General features: G+C 41.6%; 1 long non-coding RNA gene across 2 annotated transcripts in view; it reads left to right on the top strand.

Annotated features, from left to right (window-relative positions):
* LOC112547357 (uncharacterized) overlaps positions 1-15,808 on the top strand; it is a 79,005-nt gene that overhangs the window by 14,840 nt on the left and 48,357 nt on the right. Inside the window, exons 1-2 of one of the 2 annotated variants that reach the window (XR_012904819.1) lie at positions 11,355-11,529; positions 12,339-12,441. This is a non-coding gene — a long non-coding RNA (uncharacterized LOC112547357). Of the gene's footprint in view, positions 1-11,354; positions 11,530-12,338; positions 12,442-15,808 lie in introns of those variants that run through there. The other variant, XR_012904818.1, reaches the window with a different exon arrangement.

The following is a 15,808-nucleotide window of genomic DNA, read 5'->3' as shown; positions in this document are numbered from 1 at the left end:
GAGGGCTGTCTGAATGGGTGCAAACAAAATGGACAAAGGGAATGAACTGTGGCTGGGGTAAGTTAGAATCCCTGAACTAGGTTGCCTGTAGGTGCTCAATTTGGAGATGTTAGTTACAAACAAAAGGTAAACCTATGTTACTGAGGTAACTTCAATATTTATACAACACCCTTTAAAAGGTAATCCTGGGAACTTAAATTCCTAAGGACACCAAAAACCATAGACTTAACAGAGAAGCTGGTTTTATGGCCAGTGACAACAATTTGTAATATAGCAGACTGCCTAGTATCCTTATCTGTGCACTTCAAACCCCTTTATGCATAACAATTTAACACCCAATTGCCCACTTCATTTCAAGTGGCTGCCTCCAATATACATTACCCCCTTCTGCTTCTCTTATTCAGAGAAGGCTTGATCTATGCTAGTAACTTATGTTGGTATAACTACCTCACCCAGGGCAATGTAGCTATATTGACCTAAACCCCAAGGGGGTTGACAGTGCTATATCAATTAGAATTTCCTTGTTTGGTAAAGGCAGTTTTAAGTGTGTTAAAGTGTATATCCTGGACTTTCTCCTCAGAGCATATTTTATGGTATGTGAGGGTTTTGTCTGATAACAGATTTCTTGGTGTGTTTGAGAGAGTTACTAAATCTACGAAAGCAGTAGTGGTAGTCTGTAGAGCCCTACAAATCCATGTATATTCACTTTATGTCCACAAATATCTGCATCCGCAGATATGGAGTCTGATACGAATGGCTCATTTTTTGCAGATACGGATGCAGATACAAATTTTGTGTCTGTGCAGGGTTCTAGTAATCTGTGGATTGTTTTCATGTGGGTGTCTGAAGGATTCTATCATTGAAAATGACTTGGTGTTGAGGAAGTTGATGCTAAGATAGAAATGGTCCTGAGAGAGCTTAATGCATGGCTGATGGTTGTTGAAGTTGTGCTAGAAACCTATGAAGGAATTTAAGGTAAATGTTCAGAGAATGAAAATGTCATTGATATCTCAGGTATCTTATTGATTTCTTGGTACATTTGTCTAGAAATTTTTCTTAAAGGTGGGCCATTAAGAGATTGGTATATTGGGGAGCCATCCTATTACCCATGATTTCTCCATGATTTGGAACAACCCACTCTACTTTGGATGATCCCTTACAATATGTTTTAACAACTTATGCTGAACAATCTGTTCTACCTTGCATTTTGCTGCGAGTCTGGGAGTATCTTTTCCAGACCTGAAGAAGAGTTCTGTGTGGCTCAAAAGTTTGTCTCTTTCACCAACATAAGTTGGTCCAACAAATGATAATAAAAGCAATTGCAGCTCCAACTGGCCACAGATCACCGTTCTCAGCTGTTATTCTGAAATAACTATGCGAGCATATTCTACACAGTAAATTCTGCTATTTCAAAATAATTTTGAAATAATGGATGGCTTATTCCAACCTCTGTAAACTTCATTCTACAAAGAATAATGCCTATTCTGAAACTGCTATTTCAAAATAAGGCATATGTAGACGCTCTACTTCTGCTATTTCAAAATAGCCCCTCACCAGGGCCATTCTAAGTTATTCCTCCTGGGGCGGTAAATCGAAATAGCACATCTACATTAGGGAAGTCTGCCTCAGACTAATTTTGAGGCTTTCCTGCAGTGTAGATATACTATTTTGAAATAAGTTATTTTGGAATAACTATTCCGGAATAGCTTATTCCGAAATAACTATGCAGTGTAGACGTACCCAGAGTGACAAAACTTTTGTCATTCACAGGTGCTTGAAACCCCCTTCCCTCATGAAAAAAGCAGTGTTCTCCTGTCAACAAAGAAAACACTGCTCATAAGTAGTGAAAGTTTTTTTTTTCCACAAAAGTGCCAACAAACAATCCCTGCCTGACTTTTAAGGACAAGGCTGTGTTGACATAGCCTTGTTGTTAAAATCTGTGTAGTGCAGACATACCTTTTCTCTAATGTATGTTCCTTGCACATTTTTCTTGGACACACCTTCATAATTCAAGAAGACGTGCACAACTATATCCTGTGAAATAATGATGCTGTGGTTTGGCCTATCTGATTTGAGAAAATGAAGCAACCCATTAATATGCGATGCTTAATAAAAACAGTAACGACTTTAAAACACATAATACATGTCCTCCTATATGCCCAATGGCATACTGTCTATTTGAAGATAACATGCTTTAAATAGTATCTAAGTCTTCAGTTCAGAAAAGCATCTTTATTCAAAAAGGGTACCTAAGAACATGCTTAACTTTAACCACGTGTTTAACTCCCTGTGGGTATGTCTACACTACCCTCCTAGTTCGAACTAGGAGGGTAATGTATGCATACCGCACTTGCTAATGAAGCCCGGGATTTGAATTTCCCGGGCTTCATTAGCATAAGCGGGGAGCCGCCATTTTTAAATCCCCGCTGCTTCGAACCCCGTGTAGCGCGGCTACACGGGGCTCGAACAAGGTAGTTCGGACTAGGGTGCCTATTCCGAACTACCGGTACACCTCGTTTCACGAGGAGTAACGGTAGTTCGGAATAGGACCCTAGTCCGAACTACCTAGTTCGAGCCCCGTGTAGCCGCGCTACACGGGGTTCGAAGCAGCGGGGATTTAAAAATGGCGGCTCCCCGCTTATGCTAATGAAGCCCGGGAAATTCAAATCCCGGGCTTCATTAGCAAGTGCGGTATGCATACATTACCCCGCTAGTTCGAACTAGCGGGGTAGTGTAGACATACCCTTTGAGAGGTTATTGGGACTAACCAGATACATAGAATGTATTAAGTGATTTCTAACTTTTTAGGGTCCAACTCTGCTGGGTGTTGAATACTTCATGGGCGTGGTGGGGAGCTGAGTACTCTCACTGAATTTAATGGATATTAAACCCCAATCTCTTTCCAGATTAGGGACATAAAATGATAGACATTGGATAATAAAGTAACAATAATTAATCAGTATCTTAGGGTATGGCTACACTAGCTCCCCTAGTTTGAAGTAGGGTGGCTAATGTAGTCATTCAAACTTGAAAATGAAGCCCGGGATTTAAATATTTAAACTTAGGAAATCCCTCTGTATTCGTGACAGTTTTGTTAACCAGTTAGCAGGGTTACAATCCAGCAAGGTAGATAGAGAAAACACAGAATGAGTATTTGAGCATATATATTCAAACTATTCCCTGAACATCCAGAAGTGTTCTCATTATCTTCCTCTTGCTCATCATCTTCCTCACCACCTTCACCAATGGTTGTCATCCTGGTCCTTCCAACAGTTACAGCTAACAATGCACAAAGGCTGGGATACAACTTTTATAATGTGTTCCACTGATACTCACTATATCTAATGCATATCTAACAGGGGTTTCATCTCCTTTTCCTTATTTGTATTTTCTCACTTTCTAATGTTAGGGTGCCCTTCTCTTATTGATAACTTGTCAATTTACCTCAAAGTCATTAGCATATAGTCTGTTAGGCTATGTGTACACAGCAGAGCTACCTCTAGTATCCCAAAATAGCTATTCTGCATCTTAAGAGCAAGCCTGTTATATCGAAATATAATGAGCTCACTATTCTGACATCCCCGTAAACCTCATTGCATGAGAGATAAGGGACATTTTGGAATAGTGCCTAATTTCAAAATAAGCTATGTCGAAATAACATTGAAATAAGCTTTGCTATTTGTGAAGCGCGAATTGCGTAGCTTATTTCGAGGTAAGGATGATGTATAGATGCACTCTGAGTTACCAGGGTTATTTTTTACATCATACACCTGCTTATGTTCCGAACTTAAATATATCTAAAGCTGATGTAAACTAGAATATGTGGTTACCCATCAATTGTTTAGTTACTATAGTCTATCCTGTGATAACTTGTGATCTAGGGTTATTCCTGGTTAACTGCTTACCCATGTTAAGCTACATTATTGTAAAGGCTGCAGGCCTCTAGGCTCATTGTTTTTAACTCGTGCTCCATCTAGGACTCCCATTGCATTGCTAATGTTCTTTTTCTTTAAATTCTTTATTTTATTTATTTTTAGTGTTCTTGAAAGATATCAGATTGACAGTCTGAGACCAAAACCTCAATTTGCAGAGGAGCTATCATGCTGGCAGAATCTGTTCTTAAAAACCTTCAATGATAGGGCTTCACATCCTGGGAAGCTTATTCCAGTGTTTAATTATCCTTATGGTTAGAAAATATTTAACCTAAATTTCCCTTGCTACACGTTAAGCCAATTACTTCTTGTCCTTCCTTTAGCAGACATGGAGAATAATTGATCACTGCCCTTCTTATGAAAGCCCTTATATTTAAAGACTAACCAAGTTCACCCCTGTTATCCTCACTTCGGATTTTTTTTCCCCTCAAGACTAAACTTGATCAGTTTTTTTCATTTTTTGGCATTGGTCCTGTTTTCTAAAACTTTTTATCATTTTTGTTGCTCATCTCTGGACTCTTCAGTTTTTCCACTTTAGAGTGTGGCATTCTAAACTGGACACAGTATTCCACCTGAAGCCATTACCTAAAAAATCTTACATATGACACTTCTTTAATACACTCGAGAATTATAATAGTTTTTTTCACAAGTGCATCACATTTGCTCACATTTAATTTGTGATCTACAATAACCTGCAAATCTTTTTCAGCTGCACTATTGTCTTGTTAGTAATTGTCCATTTTGTATTTGTGAAGATTTTTTTCTATGTATAGTATTTTGTGCTTGTAATTATTGAATTTCATTTTGTTCATTTCAGATCAATTCACCAATTTGCCAAGGTCATTTTGCATTCTACTACTGTCCTTCAAAGTGTTTGAAACCCCATCCATTATGAGGTCACCTACAAATTTTATAGGTATAATTTCTACTCCATTCTCCAAGTTAATTAATTAAAATGTTGAACAGTACCAGACCCACGACAGACCTCTCTGGGACCCCACTTAAATATACCTTCTGAGTTTGACAACAACCCATTGATAACAATTCTTGAGTATGGTCTTTTAACCAGTGATTCACCTATTTTAGTAATATCCACAATACAATAAATAAAATATTAACAGGAAAGGGGATTTAATACATAATGATTTGGCCAATCTAAAAATTATGGAGACTGATCAGCATAATAGCAATGCCAGTTCCAAGCAGGTTTAGAAAAAAACTAGTTGCAGCATTGCCAATCTCAAGTATTCAAAAGTCACAACTCAGGCCTCAAAAATGAGATTGTTGGGGTTTTTACAAATCTCATGAATTTTAAGATAAACATTTTGGGTTAATTGTATTAGTCTTTTGTTTCCTGATCCTTTAAAATCTACTTGCATCATGTTTCCAGCCTTTTCTGCCACTATGTGAGCTAGACGCTTACTTTAAGCTAAGATAAAAACATGATTCCAGACCTGCAGATATAAGACAAATAACATAGAAGTCATAATATAATTGTGAAAATTGTTGACTCCATTATTATTAAATTTGATCCTATCTGAAGTCCGTAAGAGTTGGATCTCCTTCTCCATTATTATTAATTGATTTATTCATTTGATTTAAATTCAAATTGACTTGCCCCGCCCAGTTGAGTTAACAAGAGCAGACAAAGGGTAATTTAAATGTGACCATTTAATATAACTGACTATATTTTCCCAATTTCTTCCCTGTTTTTCCTTCTCTTACATCAATATGTTTTATCCTCTGGAAGGCAATAGTTTAATAAATGGAAAAGATTGAGTAAAAAGTTAGATTTAAACTTTTATTAGGTGTTTATTTTCAGTCCAGCTGGCTTTGTGATGTGTTTTGTCTTGATAGTGCCTGGTTTCAGCATGAATTCTTTTAAGATTATACTTATTAATGCATAGTCACTGATTATAAAATTTGCCATCATGAGACAGACCCATAGTCTCCTATAGACAACCACCTAACCTCAAGATGATTCTTACCAACAACCACAGGACATACCACACTAATACCAACCCTGGAACCTTCCCTTGCAACAAACCCCATTGCCAGCTTTGTCCACATATTCTCTCTGCTGATACCATTATTAGACCTAACCAACTGAGTTATAAGATCAAGAATGCATATTCCTGCGCATCCAGAAATATAATTTATGCTATCATGTGCCGAAAGTGTCCATCTTCTATGTATATTGGCCAAATGTCTCAGACACTTCACCAAAGAATCAATGCCCACAAAACAGATATTAGACAGGATCACAAATCAAAAACAGTTTCTTGCCATTTCAACCAGAAAGGGCATTGTCTCAACAACTTGATTACCTGCATCCTGCTTCAAAGACCTTTTAATACCAGACTTGAAAGAGAATCCTCTGAACTGTCATTCATGCTTAAATTCGACACTTTATGCTTCGGTCTAAACAAAGACATTAATTATCTTACCCATTACAAAGATAGCCTCCCCAATTATCACCTCTAATATCACCAGCTCACAGACATTTACCTCCCCCCCATCTCTCTTCTGTTCTGAAATTTGATTTGTCCTTTTCATATGTGTTCATTTTTTTGATTGTATCCTTTGGACTATATGGTTGTGCCAATTTTCTTCCACTATTTCATCTGAGGAAGTGGGTCTGGCCCACGAAAGCTCATCACCTAATAAACCATCTTGTTAGTCTTTAAAGTGCTACATAGTCCTGTTTTTTGTTAAAACCTTAGGGTAAGTCTATACTGCACACTCATTACAGAATAATTTATTTCAAAATAGCGCATCTACACAGCAAATGCCCATTGAAATAGCGCGGAGGTATTTCAAAATAGAGTATCCATACTCATTGGACACTGAATCGCATTTAAGGCCACATGGAAGCACTTCAGGCAGGGCATCAAGACAGCAGTCACTTCCTGTAGCTGCTGCTTGAGGCTATATGAGGCTCGTGTTTAAAGGGACCCTCTTGTACAGTTGTGTCTCAGGCTCTTCTTTTTTGCCTTCCTCCTTAAGTGACAGCAAAGTCTTTTCTCTGTGTGCTCTTGTTGCCCTTGTGGACACCACAGCACTCCTGCCATGGAGATGGACCTGCCTCCAAGCAGTCAACGGCTCTTACGTCTTACGTTGCGCTTCCTGGTGCAGTTTCTGCAGGCTGTTCTCATGGCTCTGCAAGAGGAGGACCCTCAGATCATTGTAGTGTACCTCCTCTCCTCTCTTGAGGCATTGCTCATGCAGCTCAGCCCCACCTGCCCTCCCCTGCACACCATGCACCCCCACTTCTGGCAACTGGACACCAGTTCCGACTGGTGGGACCAGATCATCGTGGAGCAGTGATTCCAGAACTTCTGCATATAGAAGGACACCTTCATGGAGCTGTGTGAGTGGCTCTCACCGGCCCTCATGCAACAGGGCACTCATAAAAGACCCACCATCCCCTTGCAGAAGCAGGTTACCATTGCTATCTGGAAGCTCGCCATGATTGATAGCTACCGCTATGTGGGGAACCAGTTCAGCATGGGGAGCTTGACCATCGGGGCTGTGCTCATGCAGTTATGGCACTCTGGGGCTATTGTCCCAGGGGTCAGTGAACTGCTGGATTGAGGTATCTTAGGGAATGGGTGGGTGGTGGGATGGGAGTCCCTCCCCACGAGGTTTTTCAGTCCCACCATCACAAAGCCCTACCAGGGGATGGAGTAAGTAGGGATTGCTCCTGCTGTGTGGGAGGGAGGAGAGGGGTTGGACTCTGGGACCTCCTGAGGGCTCTGGCACACCTGTGATTCTGTTTGTCTCCTGGTTATGGCCATCAACACCATCCTGTTGTGCAGGGTCATCAACCTGGGTGAAGTGGACCCAATCATCACCAGCTTTGCTGCCATGGGCTTCCCCAGCTATAGATGTGGGCACCCATATCCCCATCTGGGCCCCCAACCACCAGGCATCTGAATTCATCAACTATAAGCAGTACTTTTCGATGGTCCTGCAGGTCGTTATGGACCACCATGGGCCAGTTCATGGACATCAACGTCTGGTGGTTGGGGAAGGTGCACGACACCTGCATCTTCTGCAACTCGAGCTTGTTCCAAAAGCTGCATGCCAGCACTTTTTTCCCCAACTGCACCATCAGTGTCAGGGATATGGACGTGCTGATGTGCATTGCTGGGGATGCAGCCTACCCGATGTTCTCCTGGCTAATGAAGCCCTACCTTGGACACCTTGACCACAGCAAGGAGCGTTTCAATGGCAGGCTGAGCAGTGCCAGCATTGCAGTGGAGGGTGCCTTTGGTTGTCTGAAAGAGAGTTTCCATTGCCTCCTCACATGGCTGGACCTTGACGACTGGAACATGCCCCAAGTGATGGCTATATACAGTGTCCTCCACTCCCTTTGTGAACCTAAGAGGGAGACAGACGTTCCTGCCAGGGTGGGGGGCAGAAGCTGAGCAGCTCACCAGGGCCTTTGAGCAGCTGCGCACAGCTGCCATCCGGGAAGTCCATCATGGGGCTGTGTGCATCTGGGAGGCCCTGAGGGAGAGTTTCAGCCAGGGCCATCTGCAAGACTCTCCCCTGGGCCTCCTCACAAGGGACCTCTGCAGCAGCCCAGTGTGCCTTTCCTCTCCCACCTCTCCTGTCTCCCCTTCCCCTCTTCCCCCCCTGCAGATACATTAATCCCAATTAAACAAAACCAGTTTATTCTTTCAAAACAAAAAGTGTGGTTTATTGTAACTGGGGAGGGACTGGGGAAAGAACCTGGAAGCGGGGAGGGAGGGAAGGAGGAGGAGGAGAGGCTCAGGCATGGGGCTGGGCCAGGCATCTGCCTTGGGTGCTCCCACCACCTCATGTGTGTCCCTCAGTGGCCACAGGTGGGGCTAGGGGGAAAAAGGAGGGGAGCAGGAGCGGCAGCAGGAGTGGCCACCAGGCAGTCAATGGCGGTGGTGAAAACCACACAAATAGTCAGGCCTTGATGCAGCAGCTCCTACCTGGTGTTTCAGTACAGCTCCAGGTCTGCCTCCAGTCTGTGGTCCTGGGGGTCCAGGGAGCACTGAAGGGCATGCAGGGAGGCGAAGTGCTCCCGATGCAGGTCTTCCTGGGCTTGCCTTCACCTTAGGGTCAGGAGGATGGACTGGGGGATGTGGCTCCACTCACAGGTGGTCCAGCTGTGCAGAACAAAGAGAAGGGCAGTCATCCAAGGAGTTACTGTGCATGGAGCCTCGCCCTCATCTCTGAGCTGACACCAAAAGGTCTCAGGTCAGATGAAGGGGGGGGGTGTTTCCAGCAAGGCCACCTGAGGCCTGGACAGCAGGACCTTTCCTGTAGGGATACAGATGTCCCAGTGGGGAGCCTCACTACCCTCATGCCCCGGAGACAAGGAAGCATGGGAACATGCTGGGTAGGCCAGGAGCCTACATGGGGCAGGAGAAGGGGGGCATCTTGGCTTCCCTCTGTGCTGCACACACACCAGGTCCAGCAATGGTGGCATCCCACACAGAGAGGACTTGTATCACTGCTCGCTGGAGAAGAGAGGGACAGAGTGTTGGAGGCAGATGCGTGTGAGCAGCAGATGTTGCTTGCCAGGGAGAGAGCTCCTGGGGTCCCTTCTACATCCTTCCCCTCCCATCAGGCTCCCCTGACTGAGGCTCAGTGTCTTCCACCTTGTCACATTGTCCCTGGGAGCGGATGCTGCCCTGAGAGTGTGGGCGTGGCCATGTGCGGCACCGGTGTGTGTACGCGCGTGCACGCATGGGGGCATCTCCATGTCCCCAGACTCCTTATAATTGTGCCTTGTGGTGGGAAGGTGTGTCCCACCCTGGTGTCAGCAGTAAGGCAGGCCTCTCCAGACACCCTGTGAGCAAGAGCACAAGGGTCCTCTGTTGCAGCCTCTTGGGGCTGTGTGCCCTGGACCGGCACTCTACGTGCACCCACATGCACAGGTTGCTGCATGATGCCCAGGCTGAAAAGGCTAAGCAAAGAGCACACAGTAGCCCCTTGCTGCCTGCCGCCTCCACCCATGTGTGTCTAGGGAAAGTAATGGCACCCACCTGATGGACCTTCCCTGGCTTCGGATGAAGCCTGGGAGACATCCTGGGAGGGAGGTACCCATTCCAGTACGAGCATGATCTCCTGGCTGGGAAGCATGAAGATGGTGCTGGCCTCACCTAGTGCCTCCTCCTCCAGCTCCTCTTCCACACTGACTCTGCCCCCTTGGAGGGCAACAATGGGTGTCTCCAGCCCAGAGTCCACAATGGTGGGAGTCAGGGTGCAACCCAGGATGCAGTAGAGCTGGTCAAAGTAAGGGCAGGTCTGTGGTACCACCCTGAAGCAGGCGCTTGGCATAGGCTCTGTGCTCCTTGATCTTCATACACACCTGCTCCTGAGGTGGCCCCATGCTGTCAGCCATCCATCCATAGACATCTGCATTTTTTTGCCGGGTGTGGAAATCTTGGGGGTTTGCCTCCTTTCCCCAGATCTCCTGTCTACACACACCCTATTTCAAAATAGCTATTTGGGAATAGGAATTATTCCTTGTAAAATGAGGGTTACAGAATTCAAAATAAGAAACCCATTATTTTGAAATTATTTTGAAATAGCGGGCTTGCTGGGTAGACGCTCACTTTGATATTTTGAAATAATGCTGCTGTGTAGATTTGCCCTTAGAAATATGTGGTGGGTGAGGTAATATCTTTTATTGGAACAGCTTCTGTTTTTTGAACTTAAACTTCGTTGGATGAGACTGCAAGGCTTGTGTTGACACAGATGTCTGCAGCTTGCTAGAGGCAAAATTTCAGCTTGAAGTGAGGGAGGATCAGTTAGGTGGTATTTGCATACTGCTTCCAATGAAAGAAATCTCACACATTAAAACTAGAATGGTTAAGTGTGTCCATCTCTTGTATATAAATCTCAGAGTGGGGTTAAACTGGGACTAGTGATTTTGTGCAGATCACCATGCAGCTCAGATGGGTCCTTCTGTGATTTAGGAACTAGTTGCTTGGCTTATTGTCTAGAGAAGTCAGTGTCCAGGTAGATGAGATTTTTCTGGTTTAGCCCAAGTTCTTTGGCTTGTTTGACAACAGTACTTTTTTTGTGACGGTACACAGTACTGGCACCTCCAGATGCAGTACCGGCACCTCCAGTCAGAGCTCAACAACTTTTCCCCGGAGTATCAGCACCTTTGTTGTTGTTGTTGTTTTGTTTTACAAAAAAAGCACTGTCTGGGAGTATTGCAGTTGACTTCTCTACTTCTGTAACTGACCATGCTCAATGTCTTATATTTTGAGCTGGGATTGGTGGGTGTATACCATTGTCATGCCTATTGCTTTCTGGTCAGGTTGTACTTTTTCTTTAGGGAAACCGGGAGCTGTTTGATGTTTCACTCTGGAGGTTAATGAATGCCCTTGGTACATTTGCAGATATTTTGGATGGAGAATATTCTCTGGATAGCAGACCACTCTGTAGCTGGCCTTGAAAAATATTATAATAATCTAGGATGGAGCAGGAGAATGCAAGAACTGAATCTTTAGCTTTTGAACATTCAGAGTGCAACATGAATGAGGCTCCTTGAGCCTACACACACATGGATTGCCAACATTTTGGTCCCTTGTAACAAACTAAGGTCAGTGGCAAGAACATTATTGCCATAAATTTTGGTGTGGTCTCACTGATAGCCTGTATGCTTTTGTGTGAAATGTCTGTGGATGCAATGAGAGAACTTCATATGTGTAGCTCCAGGATGCTGGGAAAAACATCCATGATACAGATGCCTCTCTCATATTTCAGGTGGTTTCTCTTGGAGTATGTTAGCATGGTGTCTAGGTATCAAGTGAGCACCTTGTCAAATCTCAGGTGTGACATCCTCAGATACCCTTTGGAAACATTTTGTCCTTTGTCTGGAAAGGGTTTGTATAGGGTGGCAAGGTAAGAATGAGAGTCCCTGACATTTCTGTGCTTCCACAATGAAAAAGTAGTATAATGTTACATGTGACTATGTGGATAAATGTGTGTCTCTTATGGTGAATAACTGTGTTTCAGTACAGACTTGTAACAGATGTCTGTCTGTAACTCAGTCGTGGTGTCTATGTGTTTCTCTCTCTGCTGGAGTGTAATTTCATCTCTCTGTTTACACTATTACAGTCTCAATTTTATGTCTGTTTTTTAAAAGCAGTTGAATTAGAGTATTTGACACTTCCTTGTGCTAACGTACTCTTGTATAGAGCAAATGCTGGATCAGGGAAAATATTAATATTTTCATGAACTACAAGAATGCAATGGGTGTAACAGAAGGGTGAATGTTGTAAACAGCTGAAAGGTAAACTGTAATTCTGACTATGGTGCTAGAATGGCTTGACGTGTGAATGGGGTGATGATCGTGATTAATGGTTATTAGTTATACTATTATTATCTCTTATTTCTTGATTGCCATAGGTTGTCGCCATGTGTTACAGACCACGTAGGAAGAAGAGCTGAGCTGAAGAAGAGCTCTGTGAGAATTTTAGCAGCAGCAGCAGCCACTGCCAGTAGCACCAAGGTGCATTGAGAGGGCTTGCATTATTGGAATATGGACCATTTGATCTTAGAACTGTTATCCTCCCCTTCCCCTATCTAATACTGTTTACCACTCTCATTGCAAGTTGTTTCAATTTAGATTGTGGCCTGTTTGGGGCAGGGACTGTGTCTGCTTCTGGGTTTATGCTGCATCTAATAGAAAAAGGACCCAATCCTGTGAGAGACCTCTGAACATACTGAAATACTAATAATGATGATGCACTTCTGCAAGTAGCTAAGAGAGCTCTAACCCCCCACAGCGGTGTTTATATAAGGTGAAAATCAAGATTGTTCATGGCACAAGTGAAATCAGAATAGGGATGTTAATGCCTTAAAGTTCACTTTGATTCTGGAATATATTGATAAGGCTAGCTAGTAGAAACCAATTAATGTGATGAGGTGTACAGTATGCATAGAAAGAACTGCAGCTGTCAGCCTGGGTAGGGAGCAGGGATGCTATGATCTGTTACAGTTTTAATTAACTATTGAATTATTTGAAAATACTTTTAGTTGGATTAATTTCTTTTGGTTTCCTTCTTATGTTCCTGGAGCACAATAGAAAGCTGACTAAAAGGAAACCTTTGACGAGTGTTTCATCATTAGAGATCTAGGTTAAGTTAACAAAATTGAAATGGGTTGTCTTATAGTTGTTTCGATATTTAAAAAAAATATTTTATTTTATAGCAAGTATGGAATTAGTTTGAACTTGTCGTTGCCTTGGCGGGGAAAATAAATAGAAGCAAAATCAATCACATTTGAACATTTGCATTTTTACCATTGAGTGTGTTTACCTGAATTATCATCTTGTAGCAGACATCTCTGCTTTGCTTTGATCTCATGCTACCAAAGATATTTTACACGAAGCAATCATTAAACACCCCACACACAATTATGACAATTTCTGAAAAGCTCATCAATTAATATAAGGTGGAAGGGCTTTTCATTTTAATTTTAATGCACTGTAGTATAGAATTAAAAAATAATGAAGTGTTTTAAAAAATCCTTAGATTTTACTTCCTCCCAGCATAGCAGCAGGAGATGTGTGCTTGATGTGGAAAATGATGGTGAAAGCAACTAGATTTCATATGTAGTTGGATGACTTTTAGGACAAATAAGGTACCGAGTGGTGAACTGATAGGGTATTGTGTGCTATTGAGTTAATAGAAATAAAACATTAGGTGAGACTTGTGAGTCATTAATTCAAATGCTTGTATAAATACGGTTTAGTTCTTCATTGTCTCTTTACATTGTTTATGTACATTTCCCGCATATAATTTCTACAGCCTTGCATGAAATGCCATTGACTGAGCTAGCATTTTCATTTATACAAACAGCATTTCCTGTTTTGCCAGAAGATGGGAGAAATAGTAGTCTCTTATTATCAGTGATACAGATGAACCAAAGAAAGGTCCCATTAATTTCAAATTAGCTTTCGAACAAGCTTACAATTCAATCATTTTCTGGATTCTTCCTAATATTTGCACATTTTTTATAAAAATAATGTGAACTGATGGGCATTATATGGAAACATAGCAAATCTTACAGAAAATTATTATTTTAAATTTTGAAGTATTTTTAGGATAGTAGAAAAGCATTTTAAATTTATAGACACATGAGATTATCAACCAAATATGAGCACATCTGAAAGCAAAAGGAAATTTTCCCTATAAAATGTGTGTTTTTAATAAATGCATTTCCTGTTTTCTGTTCTAAAGCCCAAGAACATACCCTTTGAAAAACACAAAATCAAATTTGGATCCCAATCCTGCTTCCTCTGAAGTCAGTTGTTAAACTCCCCCAGACTTAGAACTTGAGCAGGCACATGGATACTACATAGCTTATCAAATCTAGTGCACACAAAATTCAGTGTAGTTGGATATGTATGGCTTTGCTTTGCTCATGAATGATTTGCATAGGGCACATAACAATGAGACAACAGTCTGTTCCTAAAAGTTTGGGCTTGATCTAAATGAGGTATATAGAGGTTAATGGCTCTTTTGACCAACTTCTGTTAATTTTCCAAGTTCCTCCATCACCATGATTTGAATAGCTTCATGGTGATTAAGAGAAAATCCCTGGTTCAGTCCTTATAAATCTGAGACAGGCACTGTCTTAACTGAGCTAGATCAACTGCTTGAACAGTTACAAAATATATCTAGAATGTTAGATGGGGCTGTAGAGCAATTAAAAAATAATCACAATTAGTCACACAATTAAATTATTAGTCATAATTATCTGCATTTTTAAACAGTAATAGAATGCCACTGGATGTTTTCTACATTTTAAAATATGTAGATTTCAATTACCAATCTGATTATAAAGTGTACAGTGCTAACGTTGTATTTATTTTTACTTACAAATATTTTCACTCTAAAAAACAAAAGAAACTGAATTTTTCAATTAATGTAATACAAGTACCATAGTGTACTCTCTTTACCATGAAAAATTAGAAATTAGAAATGTAGACTTATGAAAAAAATAGTTTCATTCAAAAATAAAACAATGTAATTCTTTAAAGCCTACAAGTCCACTCAGTCCTACTTCTTGCTCAGTCAATTGCTCAGACAAAAATTTTGTTTACATTTATAGGAGATAATGCCGCCCACTTCTTGTTCATATGTCATCTGAAAGTGAGAACAGGCATTCATACAATCCTTTTGTAGCTGGAATTGCAAGGTATTTATCTGAAAGATATACTAAACATTCCTATGCCCCTTCATGCTTCAATCACTATTCCAGAGAACATGCTGATGACACTCATTTAAAAAATAATGGGCAGAATCATGTGTCTCAGTCTCTGTGTTTAACCAACATTCTGCCATGTATTTCATGTTATAGCAGTTTTAGATGATGACCCGGCACATATTTATTTTAAGAACACTTTCACTGCATATTTAACAAAACTCAAAGAAGGTACCAATGGAAGATTTCTAAAGGAAGGTGTAGCACTCAAACTAAGGTTTAAGTATCCAAGGTGCCTTTCAAAATCTGAGGGACAAGGTGTGGAGCATGCATTCAGAAATCTTAAATGAACAAAATTCTGATGCAGAAGCCACAGACCCTGAACCACAAAAAAAGAAAACCAACCTTCTGCTCATGACATTTGACTGTGATGTTGAAAATGAACATGTGTTGGTCCATACTGCTTTGGACCACTGCCAAGCAGAAAATGTGATCAGAATGGCCACATGTCCACTGAAATGGTGGTTGTAGCATGAAGGGGCATATGACTCTTTAGCACATCTGCATGTATATATCTCAGAATGCTGGCTACAACAGTGTCATGAGAGTACCTGTTTTCACTTTTAGGTGGCATTGTAAATAAGAAGTGAGGAGCATTGCCCCCCACT

The sequence above is a fragment of the Pelodiscus sinensis genome, chromosome 6 (assembly GCF_049634645.1).
Source record: "Pelodiscus sinensis isolate JC-2024 chromosome 6, ASM4963464v1, whole genome shotgun sequence".
NCBI lineage: Eukaryota > Metazoa > Chordata > Testudines > Trionychidae > Pelodiscus > Pelodiscus sinensis.
This window is presented reverse-complemented; position numbering and strand designations above follow the sequence as displayed.